The sequence below is a fragment of the Cupressus sempervirens genome, chromosome 6 (assembly GCF_028749045.1).
Source record: "Cupressus sempervirens isolate cs-2001-9-10 chromosome 6, ASM2874904v1, whole genome shotgun sequence".
NCBI lineage: Eukaryota > Viridiplantae > Streptophyta > Pinopsida > Cupressales > Cupressaceae > Cupressus > Cupressus sempervirens.
The window spans coordinates 340,034,986-340,051,356 of NC_143123.1; positions in this window are offsets into that span (position 1 = coordinate 340,034,986).

Here is a 16,371-nt window from a genome sequence, read left to right on the forward strand (position 1 = left end):
AATCTCAATGGGAAGAACTGTTACTTCCTAGTGGATGGGAACATCATATTTAAAACAAATTTAGAAACATCATATCTAAAATAATATAATAGTAACAATGATTTAAAGTATTAACTAATCTAGAATATAAATCAACTAATTTGGAAATCAGTAAATAGATAAAACATGAACATCTACTTTACCAGCTAATCAAATTATGGAGAATACTTCTAAATAATACATTAAATAAAAATATTAAATGAAACATCATCATGCTTTACCTGTAGCATAGGCCCTTACTCCCTGGCTTACATGATGAGTAGACAAAGATTGGGTTCACACTGCTATGACTATGCACAAACTAATACTTTTATTTATTTCAAAATGTGTTGTTTAGACCTACATACAAAAATCTCTTCTATAGAAATTTGTATATCAAAATTCTGATTTACACTGCTTATATACATGTAGTAGATAACAACTTATATAAAAATAGGGTATTTTTTTAGACCTCTAACCAACAAACTGTAATACCCATATAGACATTTATTTGCTAGTTGTAGAATATAGAAAATGTTGTTACAATAGGAAAAATGATGATTCATATATTTTGGATTTTTTTGTATAGTATTGAAGGTATCCATGAGAAGAAGAAAGGAAATGACCATTTTGGTCCCTCCCATGTATGAATTCCTTTGTATCTCTAGCATGGGTTTGTAGTGGTTGTAACATAAGACAAAGATAGGAAAAATCTAATTGTTGAGTCTCCTATCTAGATGATATTTGGAAATTCTTCCCAACAATGAGATTTTGTTTCAATTCCTTACACCAACCATGTACAGTATTTCCATGTATGACCAAAAAAAAAAATAGAAAATCACATAGTTTTTCTTCCACATTAATCACATATGATCCTTTGGTATGTGTTCATAGATAACAAGTCCATGTATAAAACATGTAATTATGTAGAGATGACAGGAGGATCCATTCCACACATTAGCATATTGTGATAATAAAGATTAGTAAAAAATAACCAATAATGAATTTTCCATATTTTAATCCAAAAACAATATTGAATACTACTTATTTATATTAAATCATACACATCATAAAATGGTAATAATGAGATGAAATGGAATAGGGAAGTGGGTATGAAACCAAATAAAATGGATTAAAATATGGTATTAAATAAGTGGTAAATGGCTCTCATCATCTGGAATCATAAAGGAGAACCTAGTCACCAACTATAAACTATTTATTCTTAATAAATTTATCATGCCACTATTTCCTTTATTTTTTCACCATATCTGTGTTATGCAAAGGAGATTTTCTCCATTCATCTAGTCCATTTAGAGTCAAAATTTGCTCCATTTGTGTAATAGTAAGATCCATATCTAGTTCCAATGCTATCCTTAAATTTTTGTGCTCAAATTCTACAGGCATCATAACTGATTACCATAGACAAGTTGAAAAGGTGAGAATCTAGTGATGGTTTTCTATGTAGTCCTATAAGCCCATAGTGCTTCTAGAAGTTTTCTTGCCCAATCCTTCTTATGAACTGACACTATCTTGGTAATGATTGCTTCAATCTCCCTCTTAGATATGTCTACTTGGCCATTGGCCTATGGATGGTAGGGAGAAGATTTTCCATGCCTAATTTTGTATTCCTCCATCAAATTAGTTATGAGATGTGAAGTGAATTGAGTATCTTGTTCAAATACTAATTCTCTAGGGACACCAAATCTTGTGAAAATGGATTCATATAAAAATTTGGCAACATTACTATCCCTAGGATGTTTCATAGGCTTGACTTCTGCCCACTTGGTGGCATAATCAATACAAACCAAAATATAAGATTTACCTTGTGAAGTAGGTTCAATAGGCCCAACAAAGTCAATTCCCCATTTATCAAAAGGTGTTACAACAACCTATGGCTATAGGGGCATCTCATCTAATTTAGTTGGCCTTCTCATTCTTTGGAATCTATCACATTTTTTGGTTTAACTAGCTACGTCCTTGTAGAGATTTGGCCAATAGCATCCAATGATCAAGATTTTTAATGTTATTCATTTGATGGAAAAATTACCTCCACATGGACCATCATGACATGCCCAAAGGATATCATAAGTTTCATCCTCTCTTACACATATACATATCACTTCATTAGGCTAGTGTAAAACATAAATCCAACAATCCAAGAAAAGTTAAAAATTTTCTCTGCCAATAATTTTCTTTCCTTGGGAGAGAAGTGAGTTGGTGTCTTACTTGTGGTGAGATAATTTCCAATTTCAAAATACCATGGATTTTGTGCTGATAAAAAAAATGCTCATCTAGAAAATTGTAATCAATGACAAAAGGATCATCAGGAACATCTAAATGGGATAGAAAGTCAACTACTACATTGGCTTTTCCAGGTTTGTCCATGATAGAGATGTCAAATTCTTGCATAAGCCACAACCATCTAGCCAACCTCCTTGATATGACAAGTTTATTCATCAAGTATTTAATATTTGAATGGTTAGTATGGATAAATATTTCATAACTAGTAATATAATGTCTGAACTTATTCAATACATAAATAATTGCAAGCAATTCCTTTTCTCTTATAGTATAATTGAATTATGCTCCCTACAAATTTTTAATTTTGAAATAAATGGCATGCTCCACTATTCCTTCTTTCTATCCTAACACTACTCCTATGGAATATTCTGAGGCATTTGCGTGACTATGAAATGGAAATCCTTAATTGAGGCCTCTCAATGCTAGAGCTTTTGTTAGAATCTCCATAAGCTATAGGAAAGGCTTGTCACACTCAAAATCATAGGAGAATTTAGAATCCTTTTTTCAATAAGTTGTAGAGAGGTGTTGCAATTTACTAGAAATCCTTGATAAATCTTCTATAATAACCAACATGTCCAAGAAAGATTCTTACATCCTTCTATTTTTCATGTGTTGGCAAAGTGCTGATTACCTCAATTTTTGCTAGATCTACCTGAATGTTGTGATGAAATGAAATGACATAATTCAACACCTTCCTCTATCATCATGAAAAATTTCTCACTATTTAGAGAAAGATTATAGTCTTAGCATATTTTGAGAACCTTCTCTAAATTTGTTTCAACTTCTTCAAAAATAGTTCCATAGGCAATAAAATCATCCATATATATCTCCTTAAATTCAACATACATGCTAGAAAAAATACTTATAAAAACTCTTTGGAATGTAGCTAGTGGATTACACAAGCCAATAGGTAAGATTGAGTATGTAAAGGTTCCCCATGGGAATGTAAAGGTGTTTTTATCCTAGTCCTCTAGATCTATTTGAATTTTATTATAGCCATTAAAACTATCCGAGAATGAGAAATACTTCTTGCTAGCTAAGTTATCAAGAACTTGATCTATAAATAGCAATGGAAAATGTTCTTTCTTAGTAACTAAATTTAGTTCTCTATAGTCTACACAAACTCTCCATTTTAATCATTTCTTTAGCACTATGACTAAAGGTGAAACCCATTGACTATAAGAGATTGTTTAGATAAAACCAACATTTAACAATTTTTGCAATTCAGTCTTAACTATGTCTCTTAAGATAAGATAAACTCTCCTTTGAGGCTATCTCATAGGCTTATATTATGGGCTGATGTAAATCCTACAAGTAAAAAGCTTAGGATCCAATCCCTTTATATCTATATAATCCTAGAAAAATTCTTGTTGATTCTCCTATAGTAGCTTTAGTATACCTTTCTAATGTGCTAGCCATAAAGTACTACTAACATTCAATTCTTTCCCAGGGCTAACCTTAATCCTAATTACTTTGTGCATCATGGCAATTTGAGCAATTGGAGTAGAATGCATCTCATGAGGTAGTAATGAACAATGGAATTGGGAGGCTTTACGTATTGAGGTGCATTTGTGACAAAATAGTTTCCAAGGTACATACCTATTGTGAACACAATTGAGAATCTACTCCATAATCATTTGTCATAATAGATGAGATAATATCATCATCCTCTTAAGGGGTTATAAATGGATTTTTTCCTATCACCATAAGTTGATGGATTGAGTCAATTTCTAATTCATAATCTCCTAAATCAAGCCAAAATTTTTGATCATCTTGCAATAGAAGTTGAGAAGGAGAGTATAAGGTAAAGTATTTAGTATGCATCCCATTAGATATTGTCATCCTTCCAAATCTACAACCTATGTAAGTATCTATAGAAGATAACCATGGTCTCCCTAGGATGAGAGAATACCCACCCATATTGGCTTTTGGGGAAAGGACAAAAAAGTCTAGAAGGTATTCCCAAGAGTTTAATGTAACTATAATATCCTCTACCATCCCATCTAGTTTAATAGTATAACTATCTACAAGATGAAGAATAGTTGGTGTCTCTCTAAGGCCATTGATATGAAATTCATACAAGAATTACTTTTTCATTACATTTATAGATGCTCCTAAATTAACCAAGGAATTTTGTACTTGAATTCTATGAATGGTGATAGTAACTACATGACTCCTAGGGTAAGAATATTTAGGTACTATCAGCTTCTCTAACATAAGGGTAGACAATTGTCCTAAGACATGAGTGGTTTTAGGATCTTTCCTCTTTCTCCTTGGTTATTTTATGAAAGATTCTTTAATGGAATTAGTTTAATTAGGAACTTATTTTTTAACATCTAGTAATGGCATTTTCATAGTCATATGCTTTAGTTGGTTGAGAAAATCTATTATACTTTGGTTTTCTATGGGCACAACTGGGTCTACTAGCCTTTTAGGAAATGGGGGGTCTTTTTCTATAGGAGAAGATTGTGGGGTGGGTACATCCTTATTTTTAGTAGGAGGATCTTCAACTTCTATGATTACAGGACCTTGAGTTGAAGCAAGAGTGGTTCCCGAGCTTAAGTGGATATCATCCATAGAGACAACATAACTTTGTTGCTGAGTTGGCTACTTGCTATTATTAGGATTAGTAGTAGGTTGAACTAGGAGATGAGTTTCCTTAGGTGATTGGTATTGGTTGTAGGAGGAGGTATTATAACTTTCTACTGAAATGGTGGCATTAAGGCTTGTTGATTGGGTTGGTTAGCCTATTGAGTAGATTACTGCCAACCTTGCTAAGGTTGCTGCCAATAGTAAGGTGGAGGTTATTACCAATTTTGATTAGGTTTTTGCCAACCTTGCCAAGGTTGCTTCCATTGGTTAGGTGGGGTTTATTTACAAATTTGGTTATTCCAAAATTATTGAGGCTAATTGGGCCAATTGTTATGCCCACTAAAACATTGGGGACCTATATTTTGGTAATTTTTCCATTGACTATTGTTACCATAATTTTGTAGAGGGTCCTATGACATGCCTGGTCATTGAGCCCATGGCCTACATTGAGAAACATAAATAAAATCTCTATTTTCATCAATAGCTTTGAATTCAATAGGCATTAGATGTGACTCTAGATTTGTAATAGTCTTTCATTTATAATTCCTCTTCCTTTCTCTGCAATACAGACAATATTCAACTAACATAGTTTTCTCTTCTCCCTTCTTCCTTATTTCTTGTATGCTATCTAGTTGAGTGGAAAAATCACTAATTGTTTCCTTCTTGAAATCAAACAAAATGTTGCACAACTCCACCTTAGATGCTTCTAAACCATTAGGTTTACTAGGCATGGACTTGAGCCCTCTATCTTTCTTCAAAATAGCTCTTGAGTAATTCACACATATACTTTGTATATCAACCCAATCCCTCTGAGTAATGTCTCCTCCCATCATAAGGTCTAAAACCTTAATACTTGAATTATTTATACCTTTTAGAAAAATAGATTTTTGTGACTTGTAGTGCCTCTCCCATTTTATCTCTATAAGTCATCCCAATGGATGCAACCTTGATGATATTTCTTTGTGAGTGATCATCATTAGGACTATGAGTGGTCTACACCTTTAGGGTGATTTGATTTATGTTATTGAATTAGTTTGTTTATTATGCTTTTGGATAATTTATGAGATTATGATGTATTTGGCAGTTTCACTAAGGTTTGTGCCAGTGGTTATCAAGATTGATGTGGTATCATGATGTTGTTATGTGATTCCTCTGAGATGTGAGCATTGATTGCATGGTGTATTATTGTCCTCCTACACTTGAGTAGGTTCCTAGAATAATGTTTACTCATGTATTAGACCATGTTAACTTATATGTTTATGGTGCATTTTCCATTGTTGAGTAAGTACTATTAATTCCATTATTGAATGTTTAATGAAGTAGAGAATGAGCTATTCATATTAGATTCATGGAATTATGTGCTATGAGTATTCACCTTATTCATTTCAGTAATTTATGCAAAATGGACTATTTAAATGAAATCAATTAAATGCTTTAATTACGTAATTTTGACTAAATATAACTTTAACTATTATTATTGTGCATTTACACTTGATTCGGCATGTTTATTGTGCAAGACTTATATCCTTGGCAGTGACACATGGAGTTAGTGATTATATCTTTCATGTTGAGCCAATATCATCCTTGTATGGGTGATGTATCTTTTATTGTAATTTTAATCCTCTGGTAATTGCTAAATCTAGATTCATAATGCATTATGTGATTAGATTTGTGAGTGTATCTATGAATTTAGGATTCCACATCTATCATGGAGGAGATCTAATTAAATGCTACTTTAATGTCTTAGAGGGATTTTAGTTATTTGATTTAATCTTTATTTTAATTTACCAGCTAATTGCCATAGTTAAATTCCATGCAATTGGAACAACCTAATTTATTTGGTTTAAGGGGCTAGTTTGTTATTAAGTAATTTTAATAACCTAATTTATAAATCACTTTGGAAAAGTGCTTATATTGATAAAAAGGAACTTTATTGTTCACTTTTCACTTTTTTATTTCATGCCTGGAGAGAAAATTTTTGAAACCCTCTTTATGGCATTTTCTTTTGTTGCTTGTTGGGGGAGATTGGCTTGAAAAATAGTCATGGGGTTGGTCTCATTGGATTCATAGAAGGGAGATCTTGGTTTGTCAAGAGTTTCATTGCATTCAGCGAGCTTGTGATCTTGTGGTGTCATTTCTTGTTCTAGACCTTTTGGTTGTGAGGTAGGGTCTTCTAGTTTTAATGGTTCTACTCCATTTTAGCTTCTAATTCTTGTTGATAAATGTTAGGGAGTGGAGAACTATTTTTCCCCTCCATTTTTATGAAATTCAATCACCCATTTGGATGGGCATGAGCATTTGATGTTTTTAGCATGTGGATTTGGGGGTTTTCCTACAATTATGCTACTATAATTTTGAGAAGTGTGTGGATCCATGATTTTATTTGAAAAGTGATATGTTACATAGATTTGATCAATGGGTTTTAAATTTTTCCAAATTCTAAGATGTTTTAGTTTTGCGTGTTTTGGCATTGTCTTGTTTTGTATACCATCTAGTTTTTCATGCATTTCTTTGTTTGGCTTATGTAGAGATTGGATCTTATATCCCTCACCTTAATGATTAGGATCATGGAATCAAAATGAGCATAGAATATTCTAGAGTATTTTATCTCTTGATGTGAACTCATGTTTCTATAGTGGATTTTGTGGACTTGTGTCTTTTGCTATTTTTTTTAGATTAGGTATGTCAACCTAGTTGGTGAATTTTAGAAGACACTTAGTCTTGTGACCCTATTATTGAGTTGGGGTTTTGATTTCATTGTTATTTGAGGACTTTGAGTTTTGGGCTTTTTATTCTTGACTCATTTTGCGCACCACCCATATTTTTTTGAGGTTTTGGTAGTGTCTTCTTGGATTGTAGAAATGGATTATACTCCATGATTTCTTTCATGTTATGTTAACACTTCATGGACATTGGGATTTAGGTAGAATCTATACTTCTAGATTTAGGCCAATTGAGTGAGTTCATGATGCTTAGTGATTTTTTGTTTATTGGGATTGGTGTCAAATATTTACTCTTGGATATAGGCTAGTTGAGTGATCTTGTTATTTTTATTGTTTCAAATACAACTCTTGCTATTTATGATGTTTGTGTAGTCAATGTGCCCATACACAAGCTTGCGATTATGCACTTGTTAGGTTTTTGGAAGACCCGAACTCCTAGTTGCTATTAGTAGAGTTATATTCATTAGGGTTGGTGTTGTATTTTTACAATGCATGCCCCATTCCTTCTAGAAATGGGGACATCCTAGTAATGTTTTTTTCCTTTGTAGACCCCCAGTCTAGGGTTTGAGTCTTTTTGGGGCTCTACCCAAAGTCTATGTCTTGCTTGGAACCCTTTTTGAAAACCCATTTGTTAGATTTAAGTAATTTAGACTAGAAATATGATTAAGAGGTTAAGGTGCACACTAGCACACCTAGTGCACATGTGCACCTATCATAGGTGTGCAAGTGTGCTGGATGTGATAGTGTGCATTTACACCCTTTAGACATGCACACCTATGTAGGTGCACACATCCCAAAGGTGTGCATGGTACTAGGTCTATAATACTTGGGACTGCCCCTCCCCTTATTCATTTCACCCATAGAGCATTTAGGAGTGAATCTCCACAACTATAGAGGTGCCCCAAATTCCCCCCCCCCCCCCCCCCACCTTGCATACAATACTTAGTCAAGGTAGTATAAAGGTGCACACATGGATACCTATCCAAGCTGCATAGGTGCACACATTTATTTACATCTCTTAATAAACAAAAACTTAAAAGCCACTAACTCCTAAGGGAAAGGTGCACACATGCACACCTATTTAAAGTGTGCATGTGTGCACCATAATTTACCCTAAAAACCCTAGATAGAAATATAAGGGCATGCATATGTGCACCCATAACCTTTCTTTACCAATTAAGATCCCTTTGCACACATTAAGCAGCACGTGTATAGTAGCACACATGCAAAAGTGCACACTCCACAAGGGTGCACACTTGTGCAGATGGGCCACTCTACATTTATAACCTTTTAAAAGTTATTTAGTGCATCTGGCACACATATCAAGGTGCACAAGGTTTGCTAAACTACAATTCAATGGTTTTAGTAGATTTAATTGGTTTTACAAGGGATTTGGTGTTCTGGGTCTAGTTTTTTAGCAATTAGGGTTTTGTTAGGGTTTAATTTTCACCACTCCAAACTAATGTGTGTATGTTTTTTGTAGATAAAATGGTTTCCTTATCATCCTCATTTGTAGAGAAGATGGTTCCAAAACTAGTTGTTTTCATGTTTCAAGGAGCACCTAAGAAATCACACTTTTAGGATGCACATTCAAAGATTAAAGATACATAATTGGGAGATATGGATTGGATCACATTCTTGGTACTTTGCAACAAGCCTAAGGAGAGATCCTTGATAGTCTCAACACTTTAATATTAGGCTTGGTTAATGCATCCTCATATTCCACATTAGTGCAATCTTTAGAGCTAGTCATGGCCTTAGCAGAGAATTATGTGTCAGAAGAAAGAGTTGTGAAGAGTATAATAGGTGAGATAGTCCTGGATTTAAGATCAAGGAACATTAAGAAAGTCTTCCATCTTCTGAGAGCGGATCAATATGTTAAAATTACTTATCATCAAGCTAAAAGATGGTATAGGGAACATGAAAAGGAATCTAAAGAGATCATATAATTGTCATTCTTGATTGAGAGAACATCAATGGGAAGAAGAGAAAGTAAGGTAGATATGACTAGAGGATACATGAAGGATAACATTGGATACTCCATTGTGCTTCTAAACAAGGTTATGGGTCTACTGATAGCTGGGCACCTAAATATTTAGATGGTACATTTCATTGAGACCATCTGAATAACTAAAGTTCCAATTGATTGGGCCATGAGACCAAGTGAAAACTTAGATGAGCAGTTGATAGGATTCAAATCTAATGCCAAGTTTTACATGACATCAAATTTGGTATATTTACTAGTTGCAAGGAAAATTGACTATCTAGTATTGTATAAGAAGGTAAGCATGAAAGATGCTAATGCTTGGCGTTATGTAGTATATCCCCAACTGGTAAAAAGGAAGCTCTAGGATCAGAGAAAAGAATATAAAATAGTTAATAATGCTTTCATTTTTGTAATCCTCTAGTTCATTGAGGGTGATTGTACCAACAAGATGTTAGTAGAGGCAACGACAAGGATTGCATAGGTGGATTCCTATTACATCTAATTCAAGAAATTCACCTACCTAAGGGTAGTAGGCAACATAGTGAATCTAAAGAAACTCCCAAGATATCCATCAGATAGGCTCATTTTACTAGAGATTGTAAGACAACTCACATCTGCATATAACAGAGTGAGGAAACAACATAAGAAGACCTAGGTATGGCCCATCACTATAGGTCCATTTGAGGTTGAGTGAAAAAAAGATATAATGACCTTTGATGTGGAGTGGGATCAATATCCCTTGGAAGATTACAACCTTCCTCATCTATTTTTTGATAATATTAACAAAGTTCAACTTTTATTAGGAAAACAATTCATTCATGAGGATGAAATAGAAGATCATTAGATGAATATGATAGATGACTATGATATTTGAATTAGGGATTAGTGTGGGATGAATCTATATCTAGCTGGAAGTGCCTTAGACATAAAGATCCTACTTAAGGTTGTCCAACAAAATACTCAAGAGCTCCTGGATCCCTTGTACAATCATGACAAGATATTCGATAGGCCAACCATGAATGTAGAGGTTGATAGGGAAGAGAATGCAAATATCAACCATAGGGTGAGACATATAATCCAATTGACAAAGGACTAGATCAAGAATCTCTTTAAGCTAGACCTAGTTCCTCATATTATAATCTTTTGGGCCACAACACACCTAGTTAAGGGTAAATGTACAAAAATAATAGTACCAACTTTCCTTTTGCAATCCCTAGTCAAGCCAAAAATAGCATATAAGCATGATAGGGAAGTCAGTTACTTCAAGGTAGAAAAAGAGAAGAATAAGAGGAAAAGAGCTTCTTTGAAGAAAGCTAAACCTAAAGTTGAAGAACCTCAACAAGAAGAGGTGGCTCAAGCCCAAGAGGTAGCTCAAGTACTTGAGAACAAAGAGCCTCAAAATGAAGTGGAAGCTCAAACTTAGGATATTCTACAAGTGCCTTCTCTAGAACAAGAATAGGACCAAGACCTAGCATAGGAAGCACATGAGGTATCCTTACCTACACAAGAGGAACAAGCCTCTCCTTCACCTACTAAGAAATCTAGAGTTGGACCAACTATCAAAAGTACTAGGAGGTAGAAGATACAAAGATAGGTTATACCTATTCCTCTAGTCCCAAAAACCATCCTTAAAGAGGATGAAGAGGATGAAGAAGAATTTCTCCCATTGAGTCAAATGACATGCTTGGAAAGGGTTGCCTAGGAAGAGAGAAGGAAGAGCTCCACCATCATGCCACTATCTATTTCTACGCAACCTATTAAGGTTACAACTTTAGAGGATGAACAACAACAATGGATAGATGAGAAAGAGGGAAAAGGAACATGTATCTTCAAAATATCCAATTTTAACTTTATGCCAATAGGGACTAAAATGGTGGGTGATAAAATATGAGATACACTCATGAACCAACCTTTGGGAGAGGATTGGAATTAAATTCCACCTCTACCATAAGGATCTCTAGGTGCCTCACCACCACCATCTTAGGATTTGTCATTTTTGGACAAAGGATTAGCAACTCCCCTCCCTCTTGTCACTATAGAAGAGAGAGAAGTGAGTGAAGAAGATCCTAAACAAATACCAATTGATGAAGTATTTGAGGAAGGATAGATACTTGAAGAACCTTAGCAAACTTCTTAGGATACATACGCAAGGACTTTTGATACTACATATGTAGGGTACCAAATTTAGATCTCCTGCATAAGGAGAAGACTTTGAAAATTAGTGATAAGGGAAAATAGCCTACTAGGAAAAACTCCTCTTCAACCAAGTACTTGTCTCCTATGGGCACTACACTAGCCTAGTTGAAGAGGGAAGTTATGGTTGAAAAAAAACTACAACTGAACCTAAATGAAGAGGATAGTATGGATGTGAGTAGAAGCTATCAAGAGGCCTAGACCACCTCTGGGTGATGAAAAACAATTGACATTCATAATGAAGAATAGAGATGAGGACCTACTTGCTCACATAGCCATTCCTCCTCCACATGATGAGATTAAAGATTTGATTCCTAAGGATCATCTGATTATAGAAGTCCTATTATGAAAGCCCAAAGTAGATACAACCAAAGTAATGATCATTATGGGTGTTAGGGAGGTGTTTAGGCATTTTGATGATAATGAGAATGAATTAATAAAGTTGCACAAAGGAAACAAGCTACTAAGAGGATATTTACATGGAATTGTATGTCCATTGGATCAAGACCACCTAGAGGTTACTCTCATTATAGAATTAGAAAGGAGAGATAAGGGTAGTGTTCAAGTTGATTCATTTTTGGGAGCATGTCAGCAATGACATGACAATTCTGAGCAGAAGGGTGTAGAGACAATACATGCTAATATGAACCTATTGCATAATGTTCATTCTAATATAGAGAAATTGATATCTATAGTAGACCAAGATTTTGGGCTTATGGATGAGGTATGTACCTAGGGAAAATACCTTCAAGCACTCCAAATAATAAAAGGTCAAAGGTATCGTACACTCAGAAAAGTGTATACAATAGATAAGATTGATAAACTTGAGGATTGGACTAAGAAGATAGCTACTATAAATAAGTTCATGGAAGAACTTCATGAAGATATTTAGAAGTTAAAAGGCCATTCTCAAGAACAAATTATGATGCTATGTCCCTTGAGATTTTTGAAGATGAGTTGATGATGATGCTCAAGTTAGTACAAGCAATAGTTGAACAATTCCAAAGAACTTTTGAGGATGCTTCATCTGATGAAGATATTAGGAAAGCATTCAAGACTAAAGAGGTATTATTGAGACTTGTTGCTAGACTTGACAATTTTGTGCAAACTCGAATGGATATTAGTAACTATTAGAAAATAGCTAGGCATAAATATGAGGCATTAGATTTACTAGAAGCTTCCCAAATGATGAAGATTATAGAGAAATTAAAGAGAAAATATCTAGAAATTTCTCTAGTATAAAGGGGAAGAAAACCTAGAAGCTAGAAATTCAGTTTTAACACTTGGGAAAATTTTGGATTTTTTGAACCTGTTGCACAGTTGCGCTATTCTTAAGGTGCAACAATTTTTTTGAAGAAGTTAGAGGTGCACTAATAGTTAACTACCAATTCCAAATTTAGTGTTTTATATGCACCATAAATGCATTCTGATGATAGTTTAATATTAGAAGCATTTAGAGAAGGCCAAGCTTCCATTTTTAGAGCTTCAAGTGACTCCTAGATCCTCTTACATCTTCCTTATTCTTATCTTCTACTTATTTCTTTGTTTTAAATCATGGAAAGGTTCATGCACCTATTAATTGATATAAACAAGGGTGAAGTCCTATTTTAGCACCATTTGAAGAGTCAATTTTTACATAATTAGACTTATTTTATTAGTTTTAAGTATATATTTGCATGAAGAGATCTCTCACTCTCAATACAATTAAGAAGATGATTTCTTATAAATTGAGGAATGCAATATGTATTCTAGGTTGTTATTTTGATGTAATAATATATGCTTTTCATGCTCTTATTCTAAATGTAGTTATTCTTGCTAGGGTGTGTTCTTTTTGTGGATTCTTGTTCATGATAATAATGAAGCTAATAGTTTTGTTGTATTGATTTGATTGTGTGATATTTTAGTTCTGGTGTATTTTGTGTGTTGATGAATTCTGCTAATGTACTGAGTTGGAAAAGAGATCACCCTATTGTTCCTACATAGCTTCTCATCTTGCATGAGCACACTTTCCATGGCTTTATGATTTGATAAGAAGTGAAACATCTTTTGATTTTACTAAATTCCCATCAGTAGATTTGAGGAAGCACTGCTCCTATTTTCATTGGTTTCCTACCTAATCTTTTCAACAATCTTAACTTGCAGATGTGTTGTTACCATGGTTTATTATTTCCTTTCATTTCTCATTACCTTATGTTTTTTATTTTCTTTTCTAATCCTTGATTAAATTAAGAATTTATATTGTTGAATTGTTAGATTGCATTCATTTAAAAAAAGAAAATACCAAAAATATATCTCTTTCTGTGGTTAATTTTGAAACAGCAAGCAGATTGATCATCTAATTCAAAATTGGTTTTAACCAAAAAAGGCCTCTTTGTGAAAAAAAAAAAATTAATCTTCAATTGAATAGATTCTAGCAGGTTGCAAGATCGCACTAAACCTTGGAGTTGATCCCAAATCATCATTTCAAGAGAGGAGTTTGAAAGGATTCCTACTGTCAAGCATCATGCAAAATGATAGCTCAATAGTTGGGTTGGGAAAATATATTTCATATGGTCACTCATCGTGTGATGAGCATGGGTATGTAGGGTACACAAGTTTAAGGGGATTCTCTTGTGACCCTTGGTGATGTTCCTAACAAGGTAAACATGAAGAAGTGTTTAATAAATGACAACTAAATGAATTAATGTGTAATAAAACTAAGATAACAAAATGAAAATACTTGTATGGTTTATTAGAGGGTATGTTCCTATATGGTATATCTAAGGGTGGGTGGCTTTACAATTTATCTGAGGACATAGTGTGATGACCTCCCAAGGGAGTCCTCAGGGAGAGTTTTTGCATGATGTTTAGCTTGGGCTTTCTAATGCCATGAAGTTACACTCCACTAGAGTCCCTAAATAGTAAACCCATAGAGAATTTGACCTAGACTTGTTGTAATGCATTATCTCATTATCTTGGTTTCATTCATCTATACTATTTTGGATGAGTATTAGCCTTAGATGACTATATGGTGTGTGGTTTTGGTCAGATCAGGTGTGGTCCTATGGGTACCACATGGTTGGGAGGTGTAGCTACCTATACCACTACTAGGGATTGGTGTACATAGATGGTCTACTTCAGTTTGAAGCTAGTGCTAGATATTCACTTGGTACTTCAGTGGATCTAGAGTATGCTCTCTTGTGATTTATGGTTTATCTTCAGTGCATTGATACCATATTCTATATGATGTTTAGTATGTTTAGTTTATGAATTCCTTTATCATGGTGTTGTATCATATTTCTAGATGATGTTTCTTATGACTACATTGGATTAGAAATGCTATTGGTAGATTATCATGCTGGATATACTTGTTCTTATGATGTTATATAATGCTTATTGGTAAGAACGATCTCATGAGACAACTCCAACTATCTTATTGGAAATTTGAGATTCATGCTCGAGGGTATGGTTAGGTCCTTTGAGGTCTCATGATGTCATTACGGTAGGGAGGAAATGAGCATGGTTGTTTTTAGTTTGGTGGCTTATTTTCTTGTGCTTTCCTTTTGGAGATGTTTATTATGTACACGTATTCTATGAGGATTTTTTTTTTACTTCATTGCAGTGTTACTTATCATGGTTGATAGTATTATGTTGTTTATGGAGGTTATCTAGATCTTATTTATGTATTTGATGCTTTTGAGTGATCATTCCTCAAGCTTGGTGGTTCTGGTACTACCTGGTGTGGAGGTTCTAACCCTACTTTACCTCTTAAATGGATAATTGGCCTTATGTTCAAAACTTGGGCAATATTTTTTTAGCATTGGAGGATACTGGAAAAGTATCACACTATAGTAGTGAATAATATCATATGATACTAGTAAAGTATCACATGGCCATAATATAAAGTATCACATGGTTATAGTAAGAAGTTTCACATGGATATAGCATATAATATCGCATGTGTAAAAATTATTGCATGGTTATAGTAAGAAGTATCACATGAGCTCTATGGGAAAACCTACTTGGGTAAACAATGAATACTTTCAAACTTGTTAGATGTATTCTTGAAGGAGATTTGGGTACGCTTTTGGGAGTTCTTGCTTCCTATAAATCAAATACATATCATTCAAGTATAATTTGACATTCTCTTCTTGCTTATTCTTCCTTATACTTATGATATATTATAGATATATGTGATGATTCATTTGAGATAGGTTCTAGATCTCTCCAAGTTAAGATAAAGAATCTAGAAAATCTCAAGGCTTCAGGAATTCAAACTTAATTAGATTTTAGGGCTTCAGGATTCTAGACTTAGCCAATTTCAAGATTCAACATTTTTCTCTCAATATGGTGTCTAGTAGATGAGTGTTTGTAACCATGAGCCCTCATCTTATGCATGACCATTCGATGGTCTCTTCCTATAAGTCTTGATTATGTTATGGTTAGTTGGAAATGGACTTGTATGTTTAATCATGCTAGGAAATTTTTCTTTAGGACTTAAAAGGAACATCTCTCCTTTTGCATTCTCATGACTCATGTTATTTGTAGTTGTAATTTATGGCTTAGTGCTTAGGGATC